Raw genomic sequence first — 16217 nt, forward strand, 5'->3', positions numbered from 1 at the left:
CCGGCTTTGCAATACAATGCCTGGCCTATGTATGAGCATGTGTTTCTCTCTCATGTGCATTACAAGTGTAGGATAAAATCTGATCTCCACCAGATAAGAACATTTTGCAAAGTGGAAACTGGTCGCAGGGCAAAGCACTTACATATAGGGGATATATCACCTCTGCAGATATAGCTCAAACTGGAGCATTGGTGCTCACGTTTACACAGAACACTGAGGCAGGGTGACATTTACTAGGATACGATTTGTGTTTTTTTTTGCGATTTTTAGGCAACAAAATGGCGTTAACGCATTTTTTGCTGAAATTACTTACTTAAAAGGATGCGCTAAATCCCGTAATTCGCACATTGTCGGTTTTAATACACATTGTTATCGCATCCAGGTGTTTTCCCATACAAAAGTATACAAATCGCTTATTTAATGGAATGCGCAAACGGAATTCACATTTTTAAAGTGTCTAAAAATCGGCAATGATGCAGACCAGGGCCCTTATTCTGGTTGGTGCGGTCAGAGCCGCACACGGGGCTCCGACCGCACAAACCAAGGGCCGCCCACCCGACGGATCGCCACGGCCGTCCGTACACGGACGGCTGGCGATCCGCACAAAAATGGTGGAGGCTACGCCTCCACCATGGTGGGAGCTGCCCCCTGCCTTCGATGGTCGACGACCATCGAAGGCAGGCCCGCACGCCGCGGCAGCTCCCGCAAGCTCAGACCACACGGACAATCGTCCGTGTGGGAGCTTGAAAGGGGGCTGAAAGCTGACATCCGGCGACGTCAGCTTTCCGCCCCCATGTCATGGTAATGAGGGCGTCATGCCCTCATTACCATGCATACGCCCCGCGTTTGCATGGGAACGCCCATGAAACGCGGGGCGTACACATAGGGTAATGAGGGGCTGAAGCCCCTCACGCCCCTATACGCCCCCTTTGCGGCGGACGAAATCCGTCTGCGGCGAAGGGGGCTGCACATGCGCAGAATGACCTCTGCGCATGTGCAGAACAAAAACATCGGCGGTACGGCCGCACGCGGGCCGTACCGAGCCGAGTAGAATAAGGGCCCAGGTCCTGATGGGCGAATTGACCCAGAAGCAACTTTGGTCAAGTGCAGAAATGGTTAATTTTCACACAGGTATCCTCATTTTTACTCATAAACTCCCCTACATATACCCCAACATCATTAAGGACACCTATGAGGGTTTTAGAGATGGAGATTGTGCAGAGTGGTTTGGAGTTGGCGGTGTGTGATTTTGACCCTTTGGAGGAGCTGCACAGGAGGAGGGAGGAAGCTGCGCGGCAGATCCAGGTACCCAGAGTACTGCGTGCTTCAATTAGGCATCATGCTAGGCTGTACCTGGACTCCCTCTCTGATCAACAGGTTGTGGGGATGTTTAGGATGAACCACAATAACCTCTTGAACTTATATGAGCAGGTGAGAGATGATTTGGACCCTTATGGGGGTGCCAACTATGCAGTGTCTAGGCTGCAGAAATTGGTACTTGTTTCCTAGCACGGCGCCCACTACGCAAAGCTTAGTGTGCTATTCTGCGTAGTGTAATCGCATTGCATCGCATACCATCTATAGTGCTGTGCGATGCGATGTCCATGTTAACTGCACAGGAATGCTTATACAATGAAATATAGCATAGGATTGCATGGCACGAAATGCGATGCAATGCAATATTTCATTGCACAAGCACCCATGCCATGAAATGTGATGGGTGCTTACAATGAGATGTCATGTTATGTGATGTGTGCATAGTATGTGATGTGATGGGCACCTACGGCCTTGTTTAGCACCAACCCCAGTATCCAAGCCACCCCGAAGTGTGGCGAGTGGCAGCGGAACGCGTCCTCCGACCTTTTCATACCCCCACTATACACGTCGGCGTGGAGTTGATTTTATATAGTGTGGTGAGCGCAGCGAGCCACCGTGCCTGAAGCGTGGTGAGTGCAGCGAGCCTCGCGAGGATGCGGGATACATGTAAAGTAATCTGCTGCGCTCGCCTCACTTCGGGCTCGGTGGCTCGCCACACTATCTAAAATCAACTCAACGCTGACGTGGATAGTGGGGGTATGAAAATGTTGGAGGACGCGTTACGCCAGGGCCGGCGCTACCCACTCAGCAGCTCCTGCAAAGCAGGGAGGCGCCATGCTGAAAAGGCGCTGTCTCCCTCCCTGCTCTGCTAAAGCCACCTCAGCCCTCACTGTCACTGCCTCCTGCACGCCACCCACAGTGCCTGTTTGACAGTGGGTGGGCGGCAGTATAAAGAGCTGCTCCCTGCACTGCGTACATGCTGTCCTCCTCCTGCGACCTGCCCCCTCTTCCTCACGGACACTTGCGCTGAGGCATGTAGCGCTGTCTGTGAATGCCTGGATGACATGTCATGTCCGGATCCGCCCCCTACCCATTGCTCCCTGCGCCTGTCAGCTGTCAATCAAATGACGAACAGGCAGCAGCGCCGCCTCCCCTTCCTTCCCTCTTCTCAGTGTGCTGTGCCAGTGCCACTGCCAGTCCTCAACACTCCACCCCCTCTATCTCCTCCCTTCTTCTTCCATCTCCTCCTTCTCTCCCCTCCTTTCCCACTCAGTCACGAGAGGGGTGTAATAGCGTCCTCAGCATCCTGCCTACGCAGATCGAAGAGGAGGGACTGCACAAGAGTTAAACAGCAAAAGAACAGTGAGTCTTTTATTATACATGTTTATAATACATTTTTTTATATTAATTTAGACACTTTTTAAATAATGGGCTGGTTTATGTGCCTAAAGGTGGCCATACACGCTGCAATAGCAGCGTACGATGCGATGTGCGCTCCTGCGGGCATCACACAGTACAAAAAGTATGTGCTGCACATACTTTTTGTACTGCTTTCGGATCGCATCGCACACACATTGCATGTATGCCGTGTGATGCGATCTAACCCATAACATGTGAGATTCTCGCAGTGTGTATGGGCACCTTTAGTGCCTGCAACATTTTGCGGACACAGCACTGAGATGGTGTATGCATACATGTACATGCACCCGAGATCCTCCATAGGATCACATGTTGCATACGCTCCCACAATCGGGCTGAAGCTTGTTGCAATAGCAATGTTTTATACAAAGAAGAAGAAAAGAGACTGTTTTATGGGACGCACACTAATACAATTAAAGTAAAACTTAGCTTTTAATAGATTTATTTTCAAATTCACTTTTAATAGTTTGAGGGAAATAGTAGTGAAATAAAGAAATTAAAATCACGGACATACACAAAACCACATAAAACATATACACATATATAGTGCTCGAAAAATAAGAGGGTGTATTTAAAACCACCACGATATGTTTACTGAAAAATATTGTATCTATTATAGCACACCCTTGTAGGGATACAATTTATCACTTATGGCCTTAATTGGCTTAATTATCTAGTGATATTCAGAATGGGGAGATTTCAAAACCTAAACATATAGTAATTGTTAATGTGAATTTATTAGGATCAAGTATGATTCAACAGTGCTCAACTGCCACCTAGTGGTGGTTTAGCTAATTGGAAAAATTCACAACGCTATAATAAATCATGTTCAGGTCACTGTAACAATCACTTGTTTAGCAGGCTGTTATAAACAAATAATCTGACTTTATAGGTGCAGCTTGTTTTCTATAATGCTGCTACCTATCCGTCTCCCCAAATCTGTCTGCACCCTTAATAGGTATGCAGTACTAACATTTTCAGCTGATCACTACAATGGGTTAAAGTAATGCTAATACATATTTCCAGTAAACAATCTTCCTTCCTACACGTGTTTCACTAAACAGCTTTCTCAAGGCCAACCTGAGTGTACCTATTGAGAGACCTTTATTCATTTATGGTCCACCAATGAAAATTGCGTTTTAATGTCATATGGTATTATTGGACCAATCAGTATGCTTCCACGCTGGTCCTGGGGAATCTTATTTAATTACAATCATGACATCAGACGCCTAGGCCACCTGATTATATCACGTGACCGGCGCTTTCTGAATGGCGTTATATTTCCTGCACAAGGAGCCTATTATTGGGCTGTTCCTTCTCCCACCAATGCGCTTAATAGCGCTTGTTTATTATCGTTCTGTTGCCATGTGAACAGCCTTCACCCGGCGTCACTATGGCCGCATTATCTTCAGCGTCATCCGCCCTCGTCATGTGGTCCGTCTGGCCGGCCAATCGTCAGTCAGATCGGACTAATGTCCCGCCTCCTGTCTGTTTTCTTCCCACTCTCTCAATGAGACGTCTCCCGTCCGATCACGTGTTCCGCAATAGCCTATCCTCAGTCTATCTCTGATTCAGGAAGTATTTACTATTATGTTTGTGTCAATGCCCCAGCCCTGCCTCCGGCATAGAGCATAATCAGATATATAATACAGAGTAATAGGTATGTTTTCCATCAATAGAGATGCCGAATTAGGTTATATGGTGTCAGATATCACATGACATATTTTTTTTTTTTTTTTAAATATATTTTTATTGGGTTTTACAATTTCAAATACAACATATAACATTGCATATAACATTGCATGATGTAGTGCATTTTTACAGCATCTTTGTTAATTTGGACAATTTCAGCACTATAAACAATTTGTAGCTGATTTTTTACATATCTTGGGTTGACAGCATTAACTTGGGTATTTCAATGGTAATGGTGTTACGAGCCCTTTTTCCAAACTTTAGAGATGACTCTCATCTTTTGATGTGAATATTAGAGTTCCATGAGTGTTTGGAAATGGCTCTGGTGGTTTTCCACCTTTATCTTGCTGTCACTTGTCATTTTTGCTTTCCTATGTCACTTACATCATTTGAAACTTTGTAATTGAAATTTTTGATAAGAGGGGAGTGAGGGTAGATGAGGGATAGTTGCGGGCGGGTGGGGGGGGGGGGGGGGTATGGGAGGTCTTCTGTTCATTTAGCGTTTATTGCGGGTCTTCCGAATCTTAAATTATAAACACAGAACATACAATATACATTCCAAACATCACATTTCTTTTCATTTCACAAGAATAGGTTTTAAGTTATTATACGTCTTTCAGTAGTGGACCCCATCTTTCGTGTAGCTTTGTCGTTTGTACGGACTGTATTTGTGAGTTATATAATTCATAGTTCATCATTCTGGTTAGAAATTGAATTAATGAGTCAATTGAAGGAGTCGCTTTACTGAGCCAGTGTTTCATTATAAGTTTTTTCCCTGCCGTAACTATCAATGTCATGAGGGGGATATATTTGCTGCTTTGTTGGTTAAGATCCCAAATGTCAAAGTTAGCAAATAGGATGGGGTATGGGTGTAACGTTACATTCGCATCTAATATTGCAGAGATGTAATTTATCACTTTATGCCAGAATTTCTTTATTTTTCCACAGGACCAAATATTATGATAGAAGGTCGCCGGTATCAAGCCACATTTCATGCAGGCTCCAGACTCTTCAGGAACAAAATGTTTCCTTTGGGCTGGGGATATGTATGCTCTCTGCAATATTTTTATGTGTGTTTCTTGCAGTAGGGCAGACCTTAGAATACGCATTGTTGATTCATAATATTTAAAGATTATATCGCATGTATCCAATAAAGGCATATCTCCAAGCCATTGTCTCCTTGTTTGTTCTGTTGCTTTTGGTGCGCTTAGTGCCATTAGTTCTGTGTATAATGTTTTAATTTTATAATTTGATTTTTCGAATCTGGTTATATGTTTTTGTAGTGTGTTTGTTTGTGAGTTTGTCTGCAGTGAATCTGATAATGTTGCTGCGTAGTGTGATAATTGAATGAGAGGAAAAGTGCTATGTATGCTAAGGCTATATTTGGATCTCAGCTGCGTTGAATCAAGTTGTTTGCCCCCAGGGTCAAAGACTTGGGTCATCATTCTCAGACCTTTGTTGAGGATGTGTTTAAAAGCTGGGTTTTCTATCCCTGGGGTGAATCTGGGGTTTCCCCAAATGGGTAGCCACCTGGATACGTGTGTGGGTATTTGTAGAGAATTGCATATGGCATGCCATGCCCTGTAGGTCTCCTTGAATAGTAGATGGTTGATTATGTGTTTCGGTATTTGGGGTCCTGGTGTGTGCAGAAGGGCTCCCGGGGAGAAGGGGTGGAAAAGGGCACAGTCTAGTTGATATACAGTAAATTTATTGGATTCCAGGAGCCAGTCCATAGCGTATCTGGAATGCAGTGCCCTGGAATATTGTAGAAGGTTGAGAATGCCCAATCCTCCTAATGCCTTAGGCATTTGTAGTTTGGTCATGGCTATCCTTGGTTTTCCTGATTTCCATATAAACTTAGTGCACATTTTTAACAGTCGTTGGGTATCTTGGGAAGTTAATTTGAGGGGTAGTAGTTGTAATATGTATTGTATTCTTGGCAGGATGATTGTTTTAACTATCTCTATTCTACCCATCATTGACAGCGGGAGATCATGCCATACCTCTAGGGTTCGCTGTGCTTTTTGAATGGCTGGGGATATGTTAAGTTTATATAGTGTGTCTGGTATATGGGGGATCTGAATTCCCAGATATTTGATTTGGGTTTGTTGCATCTTAATCATATTTAGGTCTGGATTTTGTGAAAAGTTGGGCTTGGTTCCTCTTAGTAACAGAAGCTCTGATTTTGATACATTTATTTTGTATCCCGAGAAACTCCCGAATTGTTTTATTATCTGCATGGCAACTGGTATCGAATGCTCTGGGTGTGATATAAAAAGTAGCATGTCATCTGCGAATAATGCTACTCGCAGATCTATTCCTCTTATATTAATTCCTTGATAGAGAGGTGAATCACGTAGAGTCACTGCAAGCGGTTCCAATGCCAATGCAAATAATAATGGGGACATAGGGCACCCCTGTCTCGTTCCTCTCATAATTGGGAATGGGTCTGATATACTGCCATTACATAATATCCTTGATGAGGAATCCTTGTATAGTGTCCCGAGCCAATCCACAAAGATTTTTGGGAAGCCAAACTCCCCCAGTGTGTGAAATAAGTGGTCCCAGTGCACCATGTCAAATGCCTTTTCGGCGTCTAATGATAATATTGCTTTAGTTGAGTTTGACACGGTGCACTGGGAGTCGCAAACTGCCGCCAGGACACGTCTGATATTAGTCACTGGTTGTCTCTCCATCACAAAGCCTGTTTGATCCTCGTGGACTAGCTCCGGAACCACCATTTTAAGTCTCCCTGCTAGGATCTTAGTGAGTAGTTTATAGTCTATGTTTAGGAGTGATATCGGCCTATATGAGGCTGGGTCTGACAATTCTCTGCCTGGTTTTGGGAGGACTCTGATATTGGCCAGGTTGAAGTATGCTGGTGGTGATGTGGCTTTCAGTATGGAGTTAAATACTCTTGTTAAACAGGGGGTGATTTTGTTTTGTATTAATTTGTAATATTCTGAGGTAAGACCGTCTGGTCCTGGTGCTTTGTTTGGTTTAAGTGAGGCAATTGCCTCCTGTACTTCTTCTTGAGTAATATCTGCTATTAGGGCATTTGCTCGTTCTTCGGATAATTTGGGTAGATGTAAATTATCCCAAAATTGTTTCTTTTGGGGCGCATCTGTGTTGGGGTTAGAGTATAGTGTTTGATAAAATTTGTGCAATTCCTGGGCTATTTCGTTATTTGACTTTGTCAATATTCCGTTTGCTTTCTTTAAGGGGTGAATTACAGCAGGGGCTCTTTGGCCTTGTAGCAGATTAGTAAGTAATTTGCTTGATTTATTACCAAACTGATTAAATCGTGCCTCTCTTTTAAAGGAGTACCAAGATTCTAGTTGTGCTATTAGGTTTTCGTGTTTGGTACGTGCTTTGTTATATTGGGCTTTTATTGTGGGTGTGGGTGTTACTTTAAATTGTTGGTAGGCTTCAGTGAGTTGGCGTTGGGATTCTACATAGTCCCGTGTAAGGCCCCGCTTTTGTGAGGATGAGTAAGAGATGATTTCCCCTCTTATTGTGGCCTTTGATGCCTGCCAAAACAGGACTGGGTCTGTTTCTAATGTCTCTTTATTATCATTATAATAATGCTCCCATGCATTTTTAACTTTTTCTTTTAGTTTTGGGGAGGTGGACAATGAGGATGGGCATCTCCAGGCTATGTATGTGGACTGCTCCTTGGACAATTTTATTGTGGTTCTCACTACTGCGTGATCTGAAATAGTGATGGGTTCTATTTCTGCTTCCTCTACTTGTGGGAGAAAAGTGTGTGAGACTAGTAGGTAGTCTATCCTTGATAGTTGGCCCGTGGAGGCAGATAGACAGGTGTAATCTTTTTCTGTGGGGTGTAATACCCTCCATAGGTCTATTAATTGTAATTGTAGGGCTAGTGCCTGTACTCCAAATTTTGGTAATTTACTCCTGTTTTTATTTTCTATTTGCCTGTCCATGGCTAGAGATGACACTAGATTCAAATCTCCGCCAAGTATCATTGGTGTGTTTAGCTGTGGTGTGAGTAGGGATATTATTTTTTGAAAGAATGGCTTGGAGTACGCATTGGGTGCGTATATCGTCATACATATAAATGATTGGGAACCTTGTTCCATGCGACATTTCAGGTAACGACCCATTGGGTCTGCCACTACCTCGGAAACTGTGATGGCTAAGTTGGATTTAACCAATATTGCTAGGCCTCTTGCTTTAGATGAGTAAGGGGCTGCTGCTGCCAACTTCCAGCCCATCATGGCTAGTTTACGTGTTTCAGGTTCTGTGAGGTGGGTTTCCTGTAACAGGGCTATGTCAAGTTTTAGTTTGTTTAAGTACACCAGAACGTTTTTACGTTTTTTGGGGGAGTTGATTCCCCCAATATTCCAGCTACCTATTCTCAGTGTCATTTTTTATTTGTATGTGTTCTATGGATATCTCTGTGATGTTGGTATCTTGAAGTTTTTAGTTTCTTATTTCCTTTTGGGTGTGCTTTATGTTTCAGTACCCATTTTCTATTTAACCCATGAGTTTTGGGGGGAGAAGGAGTAGGAAAGTCCGAGGGAAAGGTGAGGAGGGGGGGGAGTAGCAAATAACACATAATAAACTTCCGACATATAGTATATCGGCAATCAAACATTGCGTTTAGTTTCCATAGGAGGAGATCAGCTCCTAGAGCCAACCGCCCCACTTTTCTGCATAAATTAACCTTTAAAGACAGTATACTTAAACATAAACACTGAAAACTTATAGGGGTTCAGCCTCTTGTTTACATCACAACAATCCCTGACAAGAGAAATATACTGCATATTAACATAATAACTTATCAACTTTGTATTAGGGTATACGATACTTGTATTCCTTTTGCTCTCGTCTGCTTCTGATGACCGGTCTTTTGTCCTGACGGACGGATGGTCATGTGCTCACTTTTTGTCAGTTCTCCCTTTGGCATCAAAGGGTCTGTCTCTCATAAGCTGGAGTTCTGTGAGTGAGCGTTAAAAGGGCAGAGAAAACACATAGAAAAACAAAAAGAAAACAGAAAGATAAGGAGAAATGTACAACGAGTGTCTGTGTTAATCTCCCTGTATTCCTTGGCTTGTGGTTTGTGAGGCAAGGGGTCCCTCTTGTGGTGGAAATAAAAGACTTTTCTTGGCAAGTTTCTTAAGAGATTTTCTCTCACTCATATTTTCCTTTAATCACAGTCTGACATGCGGTTTGGGTTCTGTTGTGCATAATTGGATTCCTTCAGGTATTCCTCAGCATCCTTGACATTTAAAAAATCTTTGTGTGTGGCTCCTTCAAAAATTCTGAGTCTAGCTGGGTATAATAAAGCGAATTTGCGATTGTCTCGTATTAGTGCAGAGCACACTGGGGAGAAATCCTTTCTCGCCTTGCTTAATTCTGCCGAGTAATCTTGAAACAACAGGATTTTATTCCCCTCCCAATTTATATCTTTTAATTTTCGAGAAGCTGACCAGAACAGTTCTTTATGTAAGTAATTCAGCGTTTTGAATATCACTGCGCGCGGCCGTGTCCCTTCTTGCTGCCTCTGGGGTCCCAATCTGTGCGCCCTTTCAATCACTAAGTCCTCGCACCTGTCACTGATTTTGAGCATGGAGGGTAGTGTTATTTTGATGAAATCATATAACTCCTGACCTTTAACCCCTTCAGGCAGTCCTACTATTCGCAGATTATTCCGTCTGGACCTATTTTCAAGATCCTGGACTTTGTTTTGCAGGTATTGTATGGTTTTAGTATGCTCTGCTGTAATTTGTTTGGTCTCACAAAGATCCCCAAATATCTCCCCCACTTTTTGTTCAGTGTGCAGGATTTTTGTCTGCATTTTTGCCAGCTGCCTATTGATATCTGCAGTCTGGGCTTGTAATAGGGGTTTCACTGCCACTCTCATTGCTTCCACTAGCCCTCCGTATAGTACTGGGGCTTGGGGGTCAGGGGTGTCAGCTATGATGTGTGCTGGTGAGGACTCTGGACTGGGGCGTACCTGTTGTTCGTCAGCTGTATCTTCATCTGAGGCATACGTGCTGTGTGCTGGGGACGCTGGCTGTGATGCGCTGGGAGCGGGCGCCATTTTGGGCGCGCGGTCTCCTCTGCTTCTGTCCCGTCTTGAGCGTGATTTGGAGCCCGGCATCTCCGTTACTCTGCGGCTGGTCAGCGGTGTCGTCTGTTGTGTTTGCGGGGGTATGCTGCTGTCTTTTGGAGGCTCTAAGCCTTGATGTAGGTGAGCTGGGGCGGTTGTTTGAGCGGAGCGAGCTCTCCTAGCTGCTGCTCATTCAGCCGCCGGAACCGGAAGTCGTCATCACATGACATATTTAATCCTTAATCATTTTTCATTTCTGTGTAATATTTGGTTCTAATCTCATATTATTACAAATGACAAGAATAATAAATTCATTCAAATAATTCCAGGGAATGTGGATTGGGTCAAAAAATAAAAAGATTTTTTATATAATAATATAATAATTTTTTTTTTTTATATTATATCAGTTATATACAGTAGCAATCATGCTTAATTGATCCAATCAATAAAACAAGTGATAATATTGTCTTAATAGTAGTTTAATACCCGGATATTCCTATTTTGTTTATTTCATAGTATTAACCCTTATATGGATTTATTTACTCATTTATTAGTATAATTTCCATTGTTTTGTAAGAAGTGTAAGAGAAAAAAACTTATTGAAAAATATATATATAAAAAAAGGAACATAAAAAACAGTGATAACCTAAGTGAAAAAAAGATTTCTAAAAACCAAAAAAATGTGAAAAGTGACAAAAAAAATATTTGATATGTTACCCTCTAGTATTTCTTAATAGTGTTAAAGTTATTGATGTATTATGAGTGATAAATTAATTTATGTGAAACAGAGTGATCTTAGATTACTCCTTTTTGTGAAAGCTAAATAAAATATATAAGCAAAATATACTGTTTATGTGCTTAAAAATAGTGATTTGTTTGTAGCCGAAAAAATCCATGTGATTTATCATAGTAAACAAAAATCCTTAAATTGTATGTGAATTGGTGAAAGAAGAAAAATAAATTCTTAAACATGTATGTGAAAAAAGAAATTTTAATATGTAATTTCAGTTTTTGTGTATAAGTGGAACAAGATATATTGAGTATTCCTATATGTAAGGTGATACATCCCACCATTCCCTGGAAAATAAAGAGAGATGAAAAGAGGAGTATATTGTCATATACTGATGTAATCCAAATGTCCATTTCAAAAGAAAAATATATGAATGGACAATCTTTATAGTTCACAGTTGTCGGAAATTATATATTACAAACAGGTCGAAAACCTTCCTCGAGAAACTCTCCTGAGACCCAAACAGAAGACAGTAAGAGACGAGATGATCCGTTTTGTAGGTACGTTCAACATCTACTGGAAAGAGATCAATTCCATACTCCAGAGACATTGGAAAGTCTTAAAAACAGATCAAGATCTAAAAGAAACCCTGCCGGACAGAGTCCAGACAAGTTGGAGGAGGTCGCGAAGTATTAAAGATACACTAGTCCACAGCCATTTATCGAACAAAGTCGAATTAAGAACAATTAACAAGGGCTCAAAAAGCTGTGGACATTGTAAGGCATGTCAATACATGACTCCGAAAATGACATTTCAGGATAAATACAACAAGGAGTGGAGAATTGAGGGCCTGATAACATGCACCACAATAGGCACCATCTATCATCTCCAGTGCCCCTGTGGTTTAAGCTATGTGGGGAAGACTTCAAGACCCCTGAAGGTTCGAATCTTAGAACATGCAGGGACGATTCGAAACGCACAGAGAGACTCCCTAAAGTTTAAAACACTAACCTCGGTTGCAAGACATTTTTTGCAACATCATGGGGGAGATCCAAAAGGTCTGAAAGTCTATGGCCTCAAACACATTAAATTAGGGATAAGAGGAGGGAACTTGGATAAGTTACTCCTACAGCATGAGACCAGAATGATTTTCCTGCTAGACAGCCTGTCCCCAAAAGGCCTCAATGAAGCCAATAGCTATAGCCCGTTCCTTTGAAATATACCATCAATAATATATAATTTCCGACAACTGTGAACTATAAAGATTGTCCATTCATATATTTTTCTTTTGAAATGGACATTTGGATTACATCAGTATATGACAATATACTCCTCTTTTCATCTCTCTTTATTTTCCAGGGAATGGTGGGATGTATCACCTTACATATAGGAATACTCAATATATCTTGTTCCACTTATACACAAAAACTGAAATTACATATTAAAATTTCTTTTTTCACATACATGTTTAAGAATTTATTTTTCTTCTTTCACCAATTCACATACAATTTAAGGATTTTTGTTTACTATGATAAATCACATGGATTTTTTCGGCTACAAACAAATCACTATTTTTAAGCACATAAACAGTATATTTTGCTTATATATTTTATTTAGCTTTCACAAAAAGGAGTAATCTAAGATCACTCTGTTTCACATAAATTAATTTATCACTCATAATACATCAATAACTTTAACACTATTAAGAAATACTAGAGGGTAACATATCAAATATTTTTTTTGTCACTTTTCACATTTTTTTGGTTTTTAGAAATCTTTTTTTCACTTAGGTTATCACTGTTTTTTTATGTTCCTTTTTATATATATATATATTTTTTTCAATAAGTTTTTTTCTCTTACACTTCTTACAAAACAATGGAAATTATACTAATAAATGAGTAAATAAATCCATATAAGGGTTAATACTATGAAATAAACAAAATAGGAATATCCGGGTATTAAACTACTATTAAGACAATATTATCACTTGTTTTATTGATTGGATCAATTAAGCATGATTGCTACTGTATATAACTGATATAATATCAAAAAAAATTTTTATTATATTATTATATAAAAAATCTTTTTATTTTTTGACCCAATCCACATTCCCTGGAATTATTTGAATGAATTTATTATTCTTGTCATTTGTAATAATATGAGATTAGAACCAATTATTACACAGAAATGAAAAATGATTAAGGATTAAATATGTCATGTGATATCTGACACCATATAACCTAATTCGGCATCTCTATTGATGGAAAACATACCTATTACTCTGTATTATATATCTGATTATGCTCTATGCCGGAGGCAGGGCTGGGGCATTGACACAAACATAATAGTAAATACTTCCTGAATCAGAGATAGACTGAGGATAGGCTATTGCGGAACACGTGATCGGACGGGAGACGTCTCATTGAGAGAGTGGGAAGAAAACAGACAGGAGGCGGGACATTAGTCCGATCTGACTGACGATTGGCCGGCCAGACGGACCACATGACGAGGGCGGATGACGCTGAAGATAATGCGGCCATAGTGACGCCGGGTGAAGGCTGTTCACATGGCAACAGAACGATAATAAACAAGCGCTATTAAGCGCATTGGTGGGAGAAGGAACAGCCCAATAATAGGCTCCTTGTGCAGGAAATGTAACGCCATTCAGAAAGCGCCGGTCACGTGATATAATCAGGTGGCCTAGGCGTCTGATGTCATGATTGTAATTAAATAAGATTCCCCAGGACCAGCGTGGAAGCATACTGATTGGTCCAATAATACCATATGACATTAAAACGCAATTTTCATTGGTGGACCATAAATGAATAAAGGTCTCTCAATAGGTACACTCAGGTTGGCCTTGAGAAAGCTGTTTAGTGAAACACGTGTAGGAAGGAAGATTGTTTACTGGAAATATGTATTAGCATTACTTTAACCCATTGTAGTGATCAGCTGAAAATGTTAGTACTGCATACCTATTAAGGGTGCAGACAGATTTGGGGAGACGGATAGGTAGCAGCATTATAGAAAACAAGCTGCACCTATAAAGTCAGATTATTTGTTTATAACAGCCTGCTAAACAAGTGATTGTTACAGTGACCTGAACATGATTTATTATAGCGTTGTGAATTTTTCCAATTAGCTAAACCACCACTAGGTGGCAGTTGAGCACTGTTGAATCATACTTGATCCTAATAAATTCACATTAACAATTACTATATGTTCAGGTTTTGAAATCTCCCCATTCTGAATATCACTAGATAATTAAGCCAATTAAGGCCATAAGTGATAAATTGTATCCCTACAAGGGTGTGCTATAATAGATACAATATTTTTCAGTAAACATATCGTGGTGGTTTTAAATACACCCTCTTATTTTTCGAGCACTATATATGTGTGTATGTTTTATGTGGTTTTGTGTATGTCCGTGATTTTAATTTCTTTATTTCACTACTATTTCCCTCAAACTATTAAAAGGGAATTTGAAAATAAATCTATTAAAAGCTAAGTTTTACTTTAATTGTATTAGTGTGCGTCCCATAAAACAGTCTCTTTTCTTCTTCTTTGTATAAAATGTTCAACCTATGACTGTTGGGTACAGCACCCCCCAGATCTCAAATGAAATATAGGGGTTCTCTCTAAAAATTATCAATTTTCTCTCAGAAAGCATATGAGAAAATTAATTTAAACAGTGTGCAGGCCTGCTACTAGCCACTTAAATGTGGCAACTTGACATGCAATGGCAATGTGAAAGGGCGCAAAATGCATGGTTTGCAGGAGGGCGCCGGACACCCTAGCACTGGCCCTGTGTTCTGCCGCCGCTCGCCACACTTCGGGGTGGCATGGATAGTGGGGGTCCTGGCTGTCGGTCTTTGCGCCTCTGGAGTTTTTACTGACAGGAGGGCATGAAATTGCATCGCATCCATTGCACGGTAAAAACATACCATGTGATGTGATGCGATTTCACTATGTGTTACTTACTTTCAAGAAGTTGTGGCGCACATATATCAGATTCCCACATTGTGAGTCCCAGTGGCAGGACCTTAAGGTGGCTTTCTATCTGCTCTCAGCATTCCCAAACGTGCTGGTTGCCATAGATTGCATCTACATTGGGCTTCGGGCACCGCACATGAGGGGACACGTCTAGATTTATCAAGTTTCAAAAAGTGATAAAATGGAGAGTGAAAAACAGCCAGCCAATCAGCTCCTACCTGTCATGTTACAGGCTGGGTTTCAAAAATGAAAGGTAGGAACTGATTGGCTGGTTGTTTCTCACTCTCCACTTTATCACTTTTTGAAGCTTGATACATCTGGCCCTAAATATGATGTATCCTGCCTGCTCTTCCCACCTTAAACATGGTGGCAGCACAGAGGAGATCCAGGAGCGGGGAAGACTCTCCTGCTCCACCACGCAGAGACAACATAGCGCAGACGGGAGAGGGTGATTGGCAGTCATCCAATGCGTCCATCAGCGACTGTACAAAAGGCACGCGTGTCAGCTCTTTCGTTCCAGTGCCCCTCGCCTCGCTAACACAACTCTGATATCTACTGATGGGCCGGCTTAGATGGTGGAAGAACTTCACTGACAGCTGTTCTCATCAGAGGAGAAGTGCGGCATGTCAGCACGGCAGGGTACACACACAGGACCAGCTAACAGCCGCTAAGCTGCAGAGGGGATCAGTGGCCACTCCCCTACTTGAGCCAGGGAGATGTTACGGTTTCGGGAGTGAACCCGCAGCCGTGACTGCTGTTTAGGACAGCCACGGCAATGTCCTACACTGACTCTGTTGAACCCCAAGGTGAGGTGACTGACTCCTGCGGATGCTAGTACTCACGAGACCAGGAACCAGCTGAAGAGACAGGGAACCACCACAGGGAAGAATTCCCTGGCGCTGACAGGCACTGGTGCTGAGAAGGAATATGGCAGCTTGCCAGGACTTTATAAATAAACAAGGAACAAAACCAGGCTCCACTGTAGTA

Source organism: Crinia signifera, chromosome 3, assembly GCF_055691185.1.
Source record: "Crinia signifera chromosome 3, ASM5569118v1, whole genome shotgun sequence".
Lineage (NCBI taxonomy): Eukaryota > Metazoa > Chordata > Amphibia > Anura > Myobatrachidae > Crinia > Crinia signifera.